We start from the raw sequence: 15,014 nt of genomic DNA, 5'->3' as shown, positions 1-15,014 counted from the left end.
GTTATTTTGATTACAGCTTGCAGAGTATGTTAACATTTTTGTTCCTACATACCCCCCTTTGGCTTTATCATCTACTCCCAGTATGTATTCTTTGCTTCAGCTATCAAAATTATTTTTTTAAGATTTTATTTATTTATTTTTAGAGAGAGGGGAAGGGAGGGAGAAAGACAAGAAAGGAAAACCGATGTGAAAGGGAAGCATCAAATGGTGGTTTCTTGTGCATGCTCTGACTGGGCACTGAACCTGCAACCCAGGCCTGTGCCCTGACTGGGGATCAAACTGGCAACCTTTTGCCCTGGGGGACCATGCCCAACTGGCTGAGCCACGCCTGTCAGGGCAAAATTATTTTGTTCTTTTAAGGATTAACCTCTTTTTACTTTCAAAACTTTAGTCAAGCTTCATCTCTTCCCAAGTACGTTTTCTCACACTTTTGAATCTGGGCTCTGTTTTACCACTTATAATACTGTTTATCAGTTAATTATAGGCATTGTCTTTGCCCTGTTGTCAGGATTTTGAAGCTTGAGAAGGTGTTCTTTTTGACTTTTAGTCCTGAGTACTTAGTTCAGAGCTTGGCAAATGGTAGGTCCTTAATAAAAGTTTATTGAATGAAATGTATTGTTTAAATGTAGTTTCACTACAATACATTCCTCTGAGGTTAATATCATGGTCCCCTTTTTACAGATAAGGAAACAAATCTGGTGTGGAGTTACTTAATCGAAGTTTCACATTTGGTAAGCGTCTGAGCCTGAATGCCTAATGTATTCTTCTGTTCTACCTAAGACAGTATACTGTAGAATAATATCCAGCTAATTGGAGGCAACAGGGAGGACTTCTAGACCAGATTAGGCTGGTTTATTCTAGTACCTTTTGAGTACTTTAAACTTATATAAGAATAATGGAGAAAGTGAAGATGTCTTGGTATCATTACAGATTTGCAGCAGTTAGATTTTATTTTTTCCACTTAAAATTTAGACTTACTAACATCTTAAAATTTGAGCTTAATATTCAAATTTTAGTTATCAAACATAGCATTCATGTAGTTGGGACACTTCTCCAGTAAAAGGATCAGCGCAGTGATTTTTAAGAAACTAGCTTCACTTATTGCTCTTAAGTCATTTAATGAGAAGGTAATTCCTCTTTCCTTCCTCAACATAGGCTTAATTTTTTTTGAGAAAGGTAGCCAATGAACGAAAAAAATGGTTAGTAAACTTTTTCTCGTTTTCCTTTGCCATGACAATTTTAAAATGTGTATTAGTCACTTTTTATAAAAGCTGTCTCATTTAGTGATGCAGGTAATACATTGTGGACATTTTCATCTGTTTGGATGAGGAATTTATTGTCAGAAATTGTACCAAACCTGAGACACACCTGGGTCAAGCCTTTGCTACTCCATCTTGCCAATTTCCAATGTTGCTCAGTTAAGGCTTCTACATATTTCTTACTGTGAGAGCGGATATCTGATTGTGGTATTTTATTTATCTAGTCAACTTGGTATGAAATTCTTCTCTGGTTTGGATGATCTTTTATATAAGTAAGCCATGTAAGGATTTTTAGAAGTTTTTTCTTTTCCATAAAGTAGTGAAGATTCCCGGAACATTTTTGTAGCATGGCTCCCTGGAAGTTGACAAAGCTATTAAGTATTCTTAGGCAATTGATATTCATTGTTTTAATGGATCAGTTAAAACATAGAAATAAAAGATAACTGTACTTGAACAATTAAAATAAAAAAATAAAATTAATTCAAATTTTTGACACAAAAAGACAATGATCTGCATTATGAAAGACCTAAATATTAATAAAAATATTGATGTACCAAGTGTACTTGTAGGTTTTGAAATGACATATTATGATTGCCATTCCAACAGTGCTACAAGAAAGCTGTCACTTAGCTTGTCTTTTTTCTAAACATGTTAAAAAATTTTAAAGGCACATTGATTTCTGATAGGGATAAATTAAATGTACAGTGACTGTGGCAACTTTGACCATAATTTTTTAGGTAAACCACAACTAATTCATAAAATGCTGTGGACCCTTTAATATCTACCAAAAGTGGGCAGACTGTCAATTTGGAAGATTCCATCTAAAACATATTCTTTCACTTGGCCCTTGAAAAACTCTACCACAGTACCCTGTATAGAATTTAGTTTATTTACTGAGAAGAAGGAATGGTTGAGTCAACTCACAGGAGATAAATCTGTGGTAGGTGTTACAGGGCTGATTTTTAAACCACGTACCATCTCCCTCTTTTAGTTTATTTTACTTGCTAATAAGTAAATTTTATTAAGGAAGTCAGGAGCACTCATTCAGAGATATTTTGACGTCAGTGAAGAAAAACATTTTGTTAGGGATGACAAATTTTGTCACTGAATGGAGGGAAATTAAGTTTTTTAAATTTAGTCTATATTAAGACATGAGAAAAGTACTATCCATTGTTATATTATATGTTTAAAAGATAATTTACAGTGTTAACTTCTAATACCCAGTGTTACCTTCTATTTGATTAACTGATAGAAATAAACCTGTTATTTCCAACAACTAGTTAGAACATCAGCATATGCTGCCTTTGCTGGAGGGGATCAGCACGTCCCACATCCAGGTCCCACTCACGACCTGGAATAGGCACCAGAGTTACTTGTTTTTACACAGCTTGATTAAAAAAGACCAGGCTTCTGTGCACTGACATTTTCTCTTTCAAAATGGGCACATTTCCCAGCATAAATATGATATACTTCTATACTAATCAGGATAGAGTCTTATCCTGCAATGGGACTTACATTTTGGGCTTTTTACCACATCATTGCTGTTTTCTACATGGTCAAAAATAGATATAGAGTAAACCAACCCCAAAAGTCAATTACAGGGTTTTATAGTGATGTACTGTGAAAAATTTGGTCATGTTTTTCATTATACAGAATGTTCTTTCCAAAGACATAAACAGAAAAAGCACATATGTTTGATTTTAAAAATAACTCTCCTTAGCTCTTTAAAATGCTGGAGACATTTTGGATACTTTTAAATGATCAGCATTATAATTATATGATAAACCCTATATCTAAAGACAGGTCTTGTTTGTAATTATTTATTTAATTGCCTCCACCCCAATTCTTTTTAAATGAGGGTTCAACATAGATACTTTCAAAGTGTTTCTAATGCACACTTGCATGAGCTGGTAAACTTGTTTTATTTTCTAACCTCTCCCCAGCAAGCAAATGCTAAAATGTATTATGTCACTTTTGGAGCATACATGCTAATTTATATGTAATATATTTTAAAGAGTATGGAAAATTAAAAATATTTGTTCATTATGAATGAGTGCTTAAAATATGGTTTGTGAAATCTAATTGCTAGTACAGTTGTTAAAATAATGTAAATTGATTTTAAATCAAACTTTACATTCTTTTAAGAAAAGAATGTTACTGGTGTATATGAAAAAACTTTCTGAAGATTCTTAAGAAAAGAATGTAAAAGCTTATCTAAGCCTCACAAAGCTTTAAAGTGTATGAAAAATTGTTATAATATTTTACTGGAAGAGACACTTTGAAGCCTTGTAATTTAAAATACTATTTTGCAATGAATGATTATTTGTCATTTTTTAGTTTTAAACTGCAGTTAATTTATATTTTGGCTATTTGAAAATGTGCCAATAGATGTTCCTTATTTAGTTTTTCATACCCAGGTTTCAGTCTAATGCAAGTCTTGGTTTCTTTGTTTTATTGAAATGGTTGCTTTCTTTGTTGTCTACAGACTGACTAACATTGTAATTACACTGTTAGTCAGTGAATTATCCATTTACTCATACAAATAACAGTAGCACTTAGTAACTGAATGATAACTCTTTTTAAACATGGTCACTTCTCTCATTTCTAGGATGGTATAACCAAGAAAATCAAAGTTTTGTTTTCACATACACTGGTAATAGACATTTTTGATAAGACTGATTAAGAGCCATTCTTAGCTCCTTGTTTTCTGGAAGAGCCTGATTTTGCATAGAAATCCTGACTATTCTAAGCCAGTTATGATGATTCTATTCTCATCTGTAATTGTTGTAGGAAGAGTCATATGACCCAAAGTTAGTGAGATATGAGAAGTCTAAATGACCTCTGAGAAGGTTCTTTAACTTATAAAACAAATTACCTGGAAAAGGCTGGCCCTCTTTTCACTGGATGAATCGCTAGGAACTGCTGCAGCATTGCTTACAATGTAAGCTTCTGGACTGTGGAACCAGGTGGCTTGTGTTAGAATCCTAGCTTTTTCCTTCCTAGATTTGTGACCGCTGTTTATTTCATCTCTCTGTGCCGCAGTTTTCTTGTAAATAGGGCTAATATACACATGGACCCTTAATCATTAAAGAAAAATCATTAGTAATTAGGGAAATGCAGATCAAAACCACAAGGGGGTATTCCACATTATACCCACTAGGATGGCTGGAATCAAATTGCACTACTGGTGGGAATGTAAAATGGTCCTGCAGCTTTGGGAAATAGTATGGTGGTTCTTCAAATGATTAAACATAGAGTTAACCCTGTGACCCAGCAGTTCCAGTCCTAAGTATATACCTGAGAGAACTGAAAACATAATGTCAACACAGAAACTTGTACTCAAATGTTTATAGCAGCATTATTCCTAATAGCCAAAAGGTAGAAACAGATTTGAATGTCCATTAGTGGATGAATAGGTAAACAAAATATAATATAGCATACAACAGAGTATTATTTGTCCACAAAAAGGAATGAAGTACTTACACATACCACAATATGGATGAACCTTGAAAATACGGTAAATGAAAGAAGCCAGTCACAAAAGACCACATGCTATATTATTCCAATCATGAAGATCTCAAAAAGGGAGGATTTATAGAGACAGAAAATAGAGCTGTGGGTGGCAGTAGGATGGGAGATGGGGAGTGATAGTTTAAGATTTCTTACTGGGTTTACTTTTCAGGTGATAAAAAATGTTCTAAATTGTAATGATGGCTGCAGATGTCTGTGACTATAGTATAAACCACTGAATTATACACTTTAAATGAGTGGATTATATTCTATGTTAGATTTAAATAAAGTTTTAAAAACTGGGCCAATAACAGTATCCACCTTATAGGCTGTTGTAAAAATTAAATAAGTTAATGGGTGTAATGTTCTTGGCTCATAACAAACACTCAAATAATGGTGAGTATGCTAAAAATTAACTATAGCCCTGAGAAGAGCTGATCAGGAAACAAGCAATATGCTGAAGAAGCAAGGTCCTGGAGTAGTAAAGGACTCAGACTGCCTTGGTTTGGGACCACTTATGTGATAAATAAGCTGTGGATTCAAGACTTTGTTTCTTGCAGATGAAAAGCATTTTACTGATGCAATTCCTTTTGTGACCTAATCTTTCTCTGCATGTAAGCTGTCACTATTACTTTTATACTTAGAGACTTTACCACCTTTGGCCTTTATATAAAGTAATATCTATAGTTCATTTTTAGTTTGTATGTCATTACTAGATTATAACTTCTTTGAAGGCGTGGGCTATGTTTCAGTGTTTCAAAATATATTTTATTGACTATGGTATTACAGTTGTCCCATTTTCTTTCCTCCTCTTTGTTCGCCTCCGCACTGCACTCCCCTTCCATTCTCCTCCCCTCTGATAACCCTCCATGTGATCTCCATTTCTGTGATTCCGTTCCTGTTCTAGTTGCTTGCTTAGTTTGTTTTGCTTTAGGTTTAGTTGTTGATAGTTGTGTGTTTGTTGTCATTTTACTGTTCATAGTTTTGACTATCTTCTTTTTCTTACGTAAGTCCCTTTAACGTTTCTTGTATTAGGGATTTGGTCATGATGAACTCCTTTAACTTGAGCTTGTCTGGGAAGCACTTTATTTGCCCTTCCATTCCAAATGATAGCTTTGCTGGATAGAGTAATCTTGGATGTAGGTACTTGCTTTTTATGACTTTGAATACTTTTTTCCAGCCCCTTTTTGCCTATAATAAGGTTTCTTTTGAGAAATCAGCTGATAGTCTTATGGGAACTCCTTTGTAGGTAACTGTCTCCTTTTCTCTTGCTGCTTTTAAGATACTCTCCTTCTCTTTAATCTTGGCTAATGTAATTATGATGTGCCTTGGTGTGTGCTTCCTTGGGTCCAACATCTTTGGGATTCTTTGAGCTTCCTGGACTTCCTGGAACTCTTATTTCATTTTCCAGATTAGGGAAGTTTTCTTCCTTTATTTTTTCTTTTTTTTTAAATTATTTCATTGTTGTTCCATTACATTTGTCTGCATTTACCCCTCACAACTCCCAACCGCCCAAGCCTATTTTTTTCAAATAAGTTTTTCATGTCTTGCTCTTCCTCTTCTCCTTCTGGCTCCCCTGTGATTCAGATGTTGGAACATTTAAAGTTGTCCCAGAGGTACCTAAGCCTCTCCTCATTTTTAAAAAAATATATTTTATTGATTATGCTATTACAGTTGTCCCATTTCCCCCCTTTATTCCTCTCTGCCCTGCATACCCACTCCTACCTGCATTTCCTGCCTTTAGTTCATGTCCATGGGTTATACATATACGTTCTTTGGCTTCTACATTTCCTATACTATTCTTAACCTCCCCCATCTATTTTCTACCTACCATTTATGCTACTTATTCTCTGTACCTTCCCCGCCCACTCCTCCCACTGATAATCCTCCATGTGATCTCCATGTCTATGATTCTGTTCCTATTCTAGTTGTTTGCTTAGTTTGTTTTTGTTTTGTTTTTTAGATTCTGTTGTTAATAGCTATGAGTTCGTTGTCATTTACTATTCATAGTTTTAATCTTCTTTTTCTTAGATAAATCCCTTTAACATTTCACATAATAAGGGCTGGATGATGATGAATTCCTTTAACTTGACCTTATCTGGGAAGCACTTTATTTGCCCTTCCATCCTAAGTGATAGTTTTGCTGGGTAGAGTAATCTTGGATGTAGGTCCTTGCCTTTCATGACTTGGAATACTTCTTTCCAGTCCCTTCTTGCATGCAAGGTTTCTTTTGAGAAATCAGCTGACAGTCTAATGGACACTCCTTTGTAGGTAACTGCCTCCTTTTCTCTTGCTGCTCTTAAGATTCTTTCCTTATCTTTAATGTTGGGTAATGTAATTATGATGTGCCTTGGTGTGTTTCTCCTTGGGTCCTTCTTTGGCACTCTCTGAGCTTCCTGGACTTCCTGGAAATCTATTTCCTTTGCTAAATTGGGGAAGCTCTCCTTCATTATTAGTTCAAATAAGTTTTCAATTTCTTGCTCTTCCTCTTCTCTTTCTGGCACCCCTATGATTTGGATGTTGGAACATTTAAAAATGTCCTGGAGTTCCTAAGCCTCTCCTCATTTTGGGGGGTTCTTGTTTCTTCATTCTGCCTGGTTGAATGTTTGTTTCTTCCTTCTGGTCCATACCATTGATTGAGGTCCCAGTTTCCTTCCCATCACTGTTGGTATCCTGTACATTTACTTTTATTTTACTTAGCATAGCCTTCATTTTTTCATCTAATTTGTGATCATATTCAACCAATTCTGTGAGCATCCTGATTACCAGTGTTTTGGACTGTGCATCTGATAGGTTGGCTATCTCTTCATTGCTTACTTGTATTTTTTCTGGAGCTTTGATCTGTTCTTTCATTTGGGCCTTTTTTTTTTTTTTTGGTCTCTGCCATACCTGTTACGTATAAGGGGTGGAGCCATAGGCATTGGCCTTGGCCCGGCAACCTACATTGCTGTGTTGTGATGCTACATGTGAGGGAGGGATCCAAGAGGGAACAATGCCACATGCTCCACTGTCTGCTGGTTTTCAGTCACTTTCCCTGCTACCCACAATCAGATTGGGCCCTTCTAGTGCTGATTGCCATGTGAGTGGGTTTGTGTACATTCTAGGACCCTGGGGGCCTCTCTAAAGAACTCTCCTGTGAGACTGGGAGTTTCCCGCACTATCTCAACTCCCACAGGTGTTTTCAGTCAGAAGCTTTGAGGCTTTATTTCCTGGTACTGGAACCCTGGGTTGTGGGGTCTGTCTCACTCTGCAGTTGTTCCTCCCAGTTTATCTGCAGGTGAATGTGGGACCGCTCTGTCCGTCAGCTGCCACCTTGCTGTGAGTCCTCTCCACCATCTGCCTGTCTCTGCCCCTCCTCCCAGTCTGAATGAATGTTTCTTCTTTAACTCCTTGGTTGTCACACTTCCATACAGTTTGAATTTTTGGCAGTTCTGGTTGTTTTTTGTTTTTAAATTTGTTGTTGTCCTTCTTTTGGTTGTGTGAGGAGGCACAGTGTGTCTACCTACGCCTCCATCTTTGCTGTAAGTCATGGGTTTCAGAAGTTTTAAAGTTTATATTAATCATACCTAATGTTCTTATTTGTGGTTTTCTAGCTTTGGTGTCATGGTTCGTAGATACTTTTGGTAGGATTAGTATTAAATCGCCCTCTTATAGCTGATACAGAAAACTCATTGAATATGGTAGGCTCACACATTGCATTTTTGGTCTTCTTTAATGCTTATTAGACCTTTAGCCCCATTTTCCTAGGAATACTCTTTAATATTTAGAATGTTTTATGTCTTGGCTTGGTTTCCTTTTTCTATCTAATATATTATCCCTGATTTCTTCTCGTCTTTACTACCCCAACACTGCTAATTAATGCCCACCTTGTTACCTACCTTTAAATATGACTGACATATAATAAAAGTATGGAAAATATATTTAAATGAATGAATAAACTTCATGCATTGGTGTAGGAGTCACCTTTTCTGACAGCACCCCTTTCTTTTTTGGGTGTCTCTTGGTAATTATACTTTAGAACTTTCAGTGCTTTCTGATTTACATGTATAGGTTCCTACTTGTCCATTACTGGGTGTGAAATTCTACCAGAGACAACTATGGGCACCAGAACAGTGCATGGCATAGAACAGGAAATGAGTAAATATTAAGCTGTACTAATAAGCAGATTGAGTAAAAGGACAGCATAGAGATAACTGGCAAATACCATTTTTCCTTGAATCTCTGTTGTTTCATTATTTTGGTAAAAATATGGGCTATGGGCTTTATGGCATCAGAATCACATATTCAAGCAAAAGCTAAAATTCCGTTTAAAAATTGTATATAAATCAGTTTTGGACTGAAACAACATTAACTGTAGAATTAAATCAGGTACTTTTTTCCCCCCAATTAACTGTAATCTTGGGCAAATTACTTCACCTTTCTCAGCATAATTTCCTTTGTATAAATTGAACTAATGCCCATTTTTGATGAGGATTAAAGGAGTTCTCTGTAATATATGTGGAACATAGTTGAGAATCATTAAATATTTACATGTTATCGTCATCCAGTCTTTTTAAAATTTGGGAGAAAAAACTAAATTTGCGTATTCCCCTTCATCTTCCTGTTAACTGGTTGTTTCCTCATTTTCATTGTCTTTCTTCCTGTAGATAATCTTTTCTTCATTTAAATGTAATTTATGAAATACAATATTTGAGATAATGGTCTGATTTAGGTTCCCTTCTACATAATGTTTATTATCTTGGGGCCCTGTTGTTTTACACTTAAGAACAGTTAATAATTAAACCTTTGGAGACTATATAGTCTAATGCAAGCAACAAAGTTTTTTATCCGAGTAAAGCACTCAGTTCAGTTTTGTCAGTGGTAAAATGAAGTGAGAACTGGCTTCATTTTATCAGTGTGTGAGATATGTGAAAGTACTTCGATCTTCTTAGAGAAATAATTTTTATAAATATCAAATAGTGATATTTTATTGTAGTATATCTTTGCTTAGAAAGTTCATCTTTTCTATCATGCCTATCTTTTCATTTTAATTTTTCAATTTTAGTTTACTTTTTTCTTAAGAGGACATTTTAGGACTCGAAAATTCTATTGCTAGCTCGTTGTTCTTATTGAAACTGACAGGCATAAATATCTTTTAGTGAACAGTACATGAGGATTACCCACAGCAAATTTTTAACTCTCGCTTTCTGCTGGCATTGAGCACTTTTCTTGGCAGCTTTACTTCATAGTCATTTAGAGGGCTCTTACAGAAGAGACTGATTTCCTCACTGGGTATAGAAAAACACAATTTAGATGTTAACTGTTGTTGAAAGAATTCTAAAGCCAAGCGCAATGAATGGAATACATACGCATACACTTCATATCATCTATGTATGAATTCCATATGATTTGACAACAGATTTTTGGTTTGCAAATCATTTTCTCAAAATTCTGAAGCCTTTCCCCTATCATTTTCTAGCTACCATTGTTGCTGTTGACAAATCCCATTCCACTCTGATATCTGGGCTTTTATATGTGACCATTTCCCCCCTTACTCTTCATACTGTTAGGGTCTTTTATATGTTGTGTTCTGATTTTTAATATTTTGTGATTTGGGTCTTGCTGTGTGCTTTTTGTCTTTCAGTTCTTGAAATTTTCTTGACTTACTTCATTGATAATTTCTTACATTCTCTCTCCCTCTTTCTTTGTTTCTCTTCCTCTCCATGTCTCTCCCTCTGTTTCTTACTCTGTTTCTGTTTGTCTCCTCTTCCTTTTTTCTCCCTTGAGATCTCTTACTCTAGCTCTCACTGTCGCTTAAATTGCTGTTGTTCAGCTGTTGGGCCTCTTGAAATGGTCCTTTAAGTTTGTTACCTTTCCATCCCATTTTTCATTTTTTACAGTTTTGGTCTAAATCCTAGGAGATTATTCTTAACTTTTAAACTTTTCACCTAATTTTTTACTTTCCTAATCATAATTTTAATTTCTAAAAGCTATTTGTTCTCTATATGTTCCTTTCACTTACTTATTTTTTAAAAAGTCCTCCTGTGTCTTTTTATGGATGAAATAACTCATCTTCATAAGAATATTTATGATTATATGAAGCTGTTCTTTTTATTTCCTTTATTTTCTCTGCTTCCTTTGATTTCCTTTTTATTCTCTTTGGTTTGGTTACCATCTTTTCTGTTTAGACACTTTTCTTATTGTCTGGTGATTTTTCTTTTTTAATTTAAGACTGAGGCACCGAAATGTATGTCAGGTTTATTTTTATCGTATGGTGATCAGATGTTGTTCTGGCCATTTTTGTGGGGGCATCACTCAGATGTCTGTTCTCTTGGACTGAAAAGTTTTCCAAAGAGGAACCTTTTATTCTTCTGCCTACAGTTTTTAAACCTGGCTGTGAGCATTTTGTTAGCTGAGTAGGAAGAAGAACCTGGAATGAGTGTGTGTGTGTGTGTTTTATAATTTAGTCTGTAGACATTTCATTAATCTTCCTTTTTTCAGAAGGATGCATCTGACATTCCCCACAGCCCCTTGCCCACTCCCCCCACCGCCGTGTTTGGTGTTCAGAAGCACAGAATTTCTCTGTTGCAATTTCTCTAAAGATGGAATCTTCATTCTTTGGCAAGAGTGGGTTTATGAAAGGTGGCATGACTTGAATGAGGTTGGAAAAGGGATCTGGAGTTCTAATTGCTCTGTGAAGAAACTACAGTGTATTCTGGCTTTCAGTGCCTCTGTGCATTCCTGCTTTCATTTCTCAAACTTTGTCATGGTCTGTAGCACAAAACTGCTTGGTTTTTATTGATTCATTTTTAGGATGGCTTTGGACTCCACTTTATTGCCTCCATTATAGCTTCCAAAGTATTATTAACATTCTTGTCAGCTGTCATCCCCTTTCCCTTTTTCTTTGTTCATTTATTTTTATTATAGTCAAAGACTGACATTTTTTACATTAGTTTTCAAAATAGACATGCCAATTACTTTTTAAGGTGGATCATGTAATGTTTGCATATAGTCTTCTCTACATGACAGAGGAAAATGAAATATGGAGAAACTAAAAGCAAAACAAAAGAATAATAATGAGCGAAGATAAATATCTCTAAAGACTGAGTTAGCAAAATCAGAGACTGAGGAAAGAACATTAGAATATTTGTCAAGAAACCAGTTATTTAAATAAAATATTCCTATAACTGGGGAAGAATATCTACTATTGTTCATCTCCTATCTTATTGCTGTAAGGATATTGTATGGTTTTTAAGTGGTAAATACCTAAGAGTAGAATTGTCAGATCAAATCGTAAGTATATTCTTAGTTTATTAGAAATTGCCAAATTGTTTCACAGAGTAGCTGACCTGTATTTTACATTCCCATCAGCAATGCATGAGAATTGTAGTCCTTGTTCATCATCACTGGTACTTAGCATGCTAGAGTGTGTGTGTGTGTGTGTGTGCACGCGCGCGTGCTTAATTTTTACCATTCTAATAGGTGTGTGGTATCTTACTGTGATTTTATTTTGTATTTTCCTAATGATTAATGATGTTGAGCATCTTCTCAGATGCTCATTTGCCATTCATAAATGTAATGTCTGTTCAGACTTTTTAAAATTTTTTAATGGATTATTTGTTCTGTTTTTATTTTTGGAGGTTAATTATATATTCTGGCTACTAATCCTTCATAAATCTTTTGTCTGATGTGTTATTTAAAAATATTTTGAGTATATAGCTTGTCTTTTCATTCTTAACAACTTTTGCAGAGCAAGTTTTTAATTTTGATGAAGTTCAATTTATTAGTTTTTCCTTTTCTATGTATCATGCATATAGTATTGTGTCTAAGAGCTCTGGCTATCTGAAAGTCACAAAGTTCCTTTTTTGTTCTGAGAGTTTGATACTTTTCATGTTTTATATTTGAGTCAATTTTGAATGAATAGGTTGTGAAGTGTCAGTTAAGATTCACTTTTTTTTCTGTATGTGGATTTGTTTTGACACTATTTGTTTACAAGTCTATCATTTTTCCATTGAATTGACTTTGCACCTTTGTGAACAATCAACTGACCGTACTTGTTTGAGTTTATTTCTGGATACTTCTTTCTGTTCCATTGATCTTTGAATCTAGCCTTTTCCCATTACCATGCTATCTTGTTTACTTTAGCTTTATAATAATTCTGAAAATCTCATAAGGTAATTTCTCCAGCTTTTTCTTTGACAAAATTGTTTTGGTTGTTCTAGTTTCCTTACCTTTCTGTATGAAATTTACAATTGACTTGTTTATGCCTATTAAAAAATCCTGCTGAGATTTTGATTTGACTTAAGTCTGTAGTCAGTTTGGGAGAATTGACATCTTGGCTATATTGAGTTTTCCAATCCATGAACATGGTCTCTTCATTTCTTTTTAAGTTTATTTTTAAGTTCTTCAGAATTTTATAGTTCTCAGTGTACCAATTTTTCACATATTTTGTTCGATATATTCCTATGTGTTGTGTTTTTGTAGATGGTGGTGTTTAAAGAGTTTTTGTTTCCAAATGCTGAATGCTAATATGTAGAAATCCAGAAGGCATTTGTATGGTGATATGTATCCTGTGACTTTGGTAAACTCACATTAATTTTAGGAGCTTTTTTATAGTACTTGGGATTTTCTTTGTAGAGAGTTATATTATTTTTTCAATTGTATGTCCTTCCTTTCCGTCCTCTTGACTCCTCCTTAGTTTTAGTGCAGTGCCTGGGATTTTTTGTACAATGTTGAATATGAGTGGTAGGAAGAGATATTTTGCCTTGTTCCCAGTTTTGTGTGGAAAGCATTGTCTTTCATTATGAAATGTGTTGTTAGGTATAGGTTTTTTTTGTAGATGTGCTTTACTTCATTTAGGAATTTCCTTTTGACTGCCTGGGTTGTTGAGAGATTTTACTATGAAACAGTATTGAATTTTGTAAAAAAAATTTGTTTCAGCTGATAAAGATCATGTGTTATTTCTTTCAGAGTTGTTCACATGGTAGACTATATTCACTAATATTTAAATGTTGAACTAGCCTTGTATTCCTGGAGTAAATCATGCCTGGTTGTGATGTACTAGTTTTTATGTGTATTGCAGAATTCAATTTGGTGATATTTTATTGAGGATTTTTCATTTATGTTTGAGTGTTATTGATCTGTCATGTTTTTTTGTACTGTTCTTTTCTGGTTTTGGTATCAGGGTAATAATGCTGGCCCAAAAATGAATTGGAAAGTTTTCCTCTTTTGTTAGGGAGAAATTGTGTAGATTTGGGGTTATGCCTTTCTTTTTTTAAAAAAATATTTTATTTATTTATTTTTAGAGAGGGAAGGGAGGAAGATAGAGAGAGAGAGAGAGGGACATCAATGTGCGGTTGCTGGGGGTTATGGCCTGCAACCCAGGCATGTACCCTGGCTGGGAATCGAACCTGGGACACTTTGGTTCCCAGCCCGCGCTCAATCCACTGAGCTATGCCAGCCCGGGCTGGGTTATGCCTTTTCTTGAATGTTGGGTAGAGTTCACTAGTAAAACCATATGAGCCTGGAATTTTCTTTTTGGGGGGAAGATTTTGAAGTACACATGTAATGTATTTATAGCTATACATTCCAGGGTTTCAGTGACCACCTACACATTCAGTGATTCACTAGGACTCAGCACTCAACATATAGTTGTACTAACAGCTATGATTATTACAGCTCAGCAAGGGAAAATGATTCAAGGAGAATCTGGATGCATCCACACTCAAGCTTCAAAGTTCTCCCTACTGAGGGCAGCAGGGACAAAGAACTACTCTCCCAGCAGTGCATTACAGTAATGAATATGTAGAGTTCTTACCCACAGAAGCCTGTTTAAGACTCAAATTCCAGGGTTTTTATTGAGTCCTGGTCATGTAGGCACACCCTGTGCCTGCCTGATTAGCCACAACTACCCAATTTTCAGACTCCACAAAGGAAAGCAGATATTTACCATAAATCACAGTATCTGTACAAACAATTTATACAGTCTGGTACAGTAAGGCTCAGTGCCCCAAGCAGGCAAGCAGCCTTGCTCTATGGGTATCATGCCAAAGGCAAAGTTTCAATATGTTAACCAAAGGCCAGCTCCGCAATCAGGGCCTCTTAATGATAGAAGCTTCAGGCTGACTTTGTTAACTCTTTTCTGTACAATATAGGACTGTTATAATTGTCTGTTTCTGTTGAGTGAGTTTTAGTAGTTTTTGTGTTTTAAGGAAATGGTTCATCTCTTCTAATTTGTCAGAGTTATGTTCATGGATTTGTGTGTAG

At 35.3% G+C, this 15,014-nt stretch overlaps 1 protein-coding gene across 8 annotated transcripts in view; it reads left to right on the top strand.

The window, feature by feature from the left end:
- The window catches only part of SUPT3H (SPT3 homolog, SAGA and STAGA complex component), a 463,611-nt gene that overhangs the window by 82,873 nt on the left and 365,724 nt on the right, over positions 1-15,014 (top strand). For 3 of the 8 annotated variants that reach the window (XM_045842963.1, XM_045842964.1, XM_045842961.1), the window contains exon 2: positions 682-731. The exons of the other annotated variants lie outside the window; for them this stretch is intronic. The gene's annotated coding sequence lies outside the window, so the exon portion shown is untranslated. The remainder of the gene's footprint in view (positions 1-681; positions 732-15,014) is intronic. 8 annotated transcript variants of the gene reach the window in all.

The sequence above is a fragment of the Phyllostomus hastatus genome, unplaced genomic scaffold (assembly GCF_019186645.2).
Source record: "Phyllostomus hastatus isolate PE091 unplaced genomic scaffold, TTU_PhHast_1.1 phas_contig_40, whole genome shotgun sequence".
NCBI lineage: Eukaryota > Metazoa > Chordata > Mammalia > Chiroptera > Phyllostomidae > Phyllostomus > Phyllostomus hastatus.
This window is presented reverse-complemented; position numbering and strand designations above follow the sequence as displayed.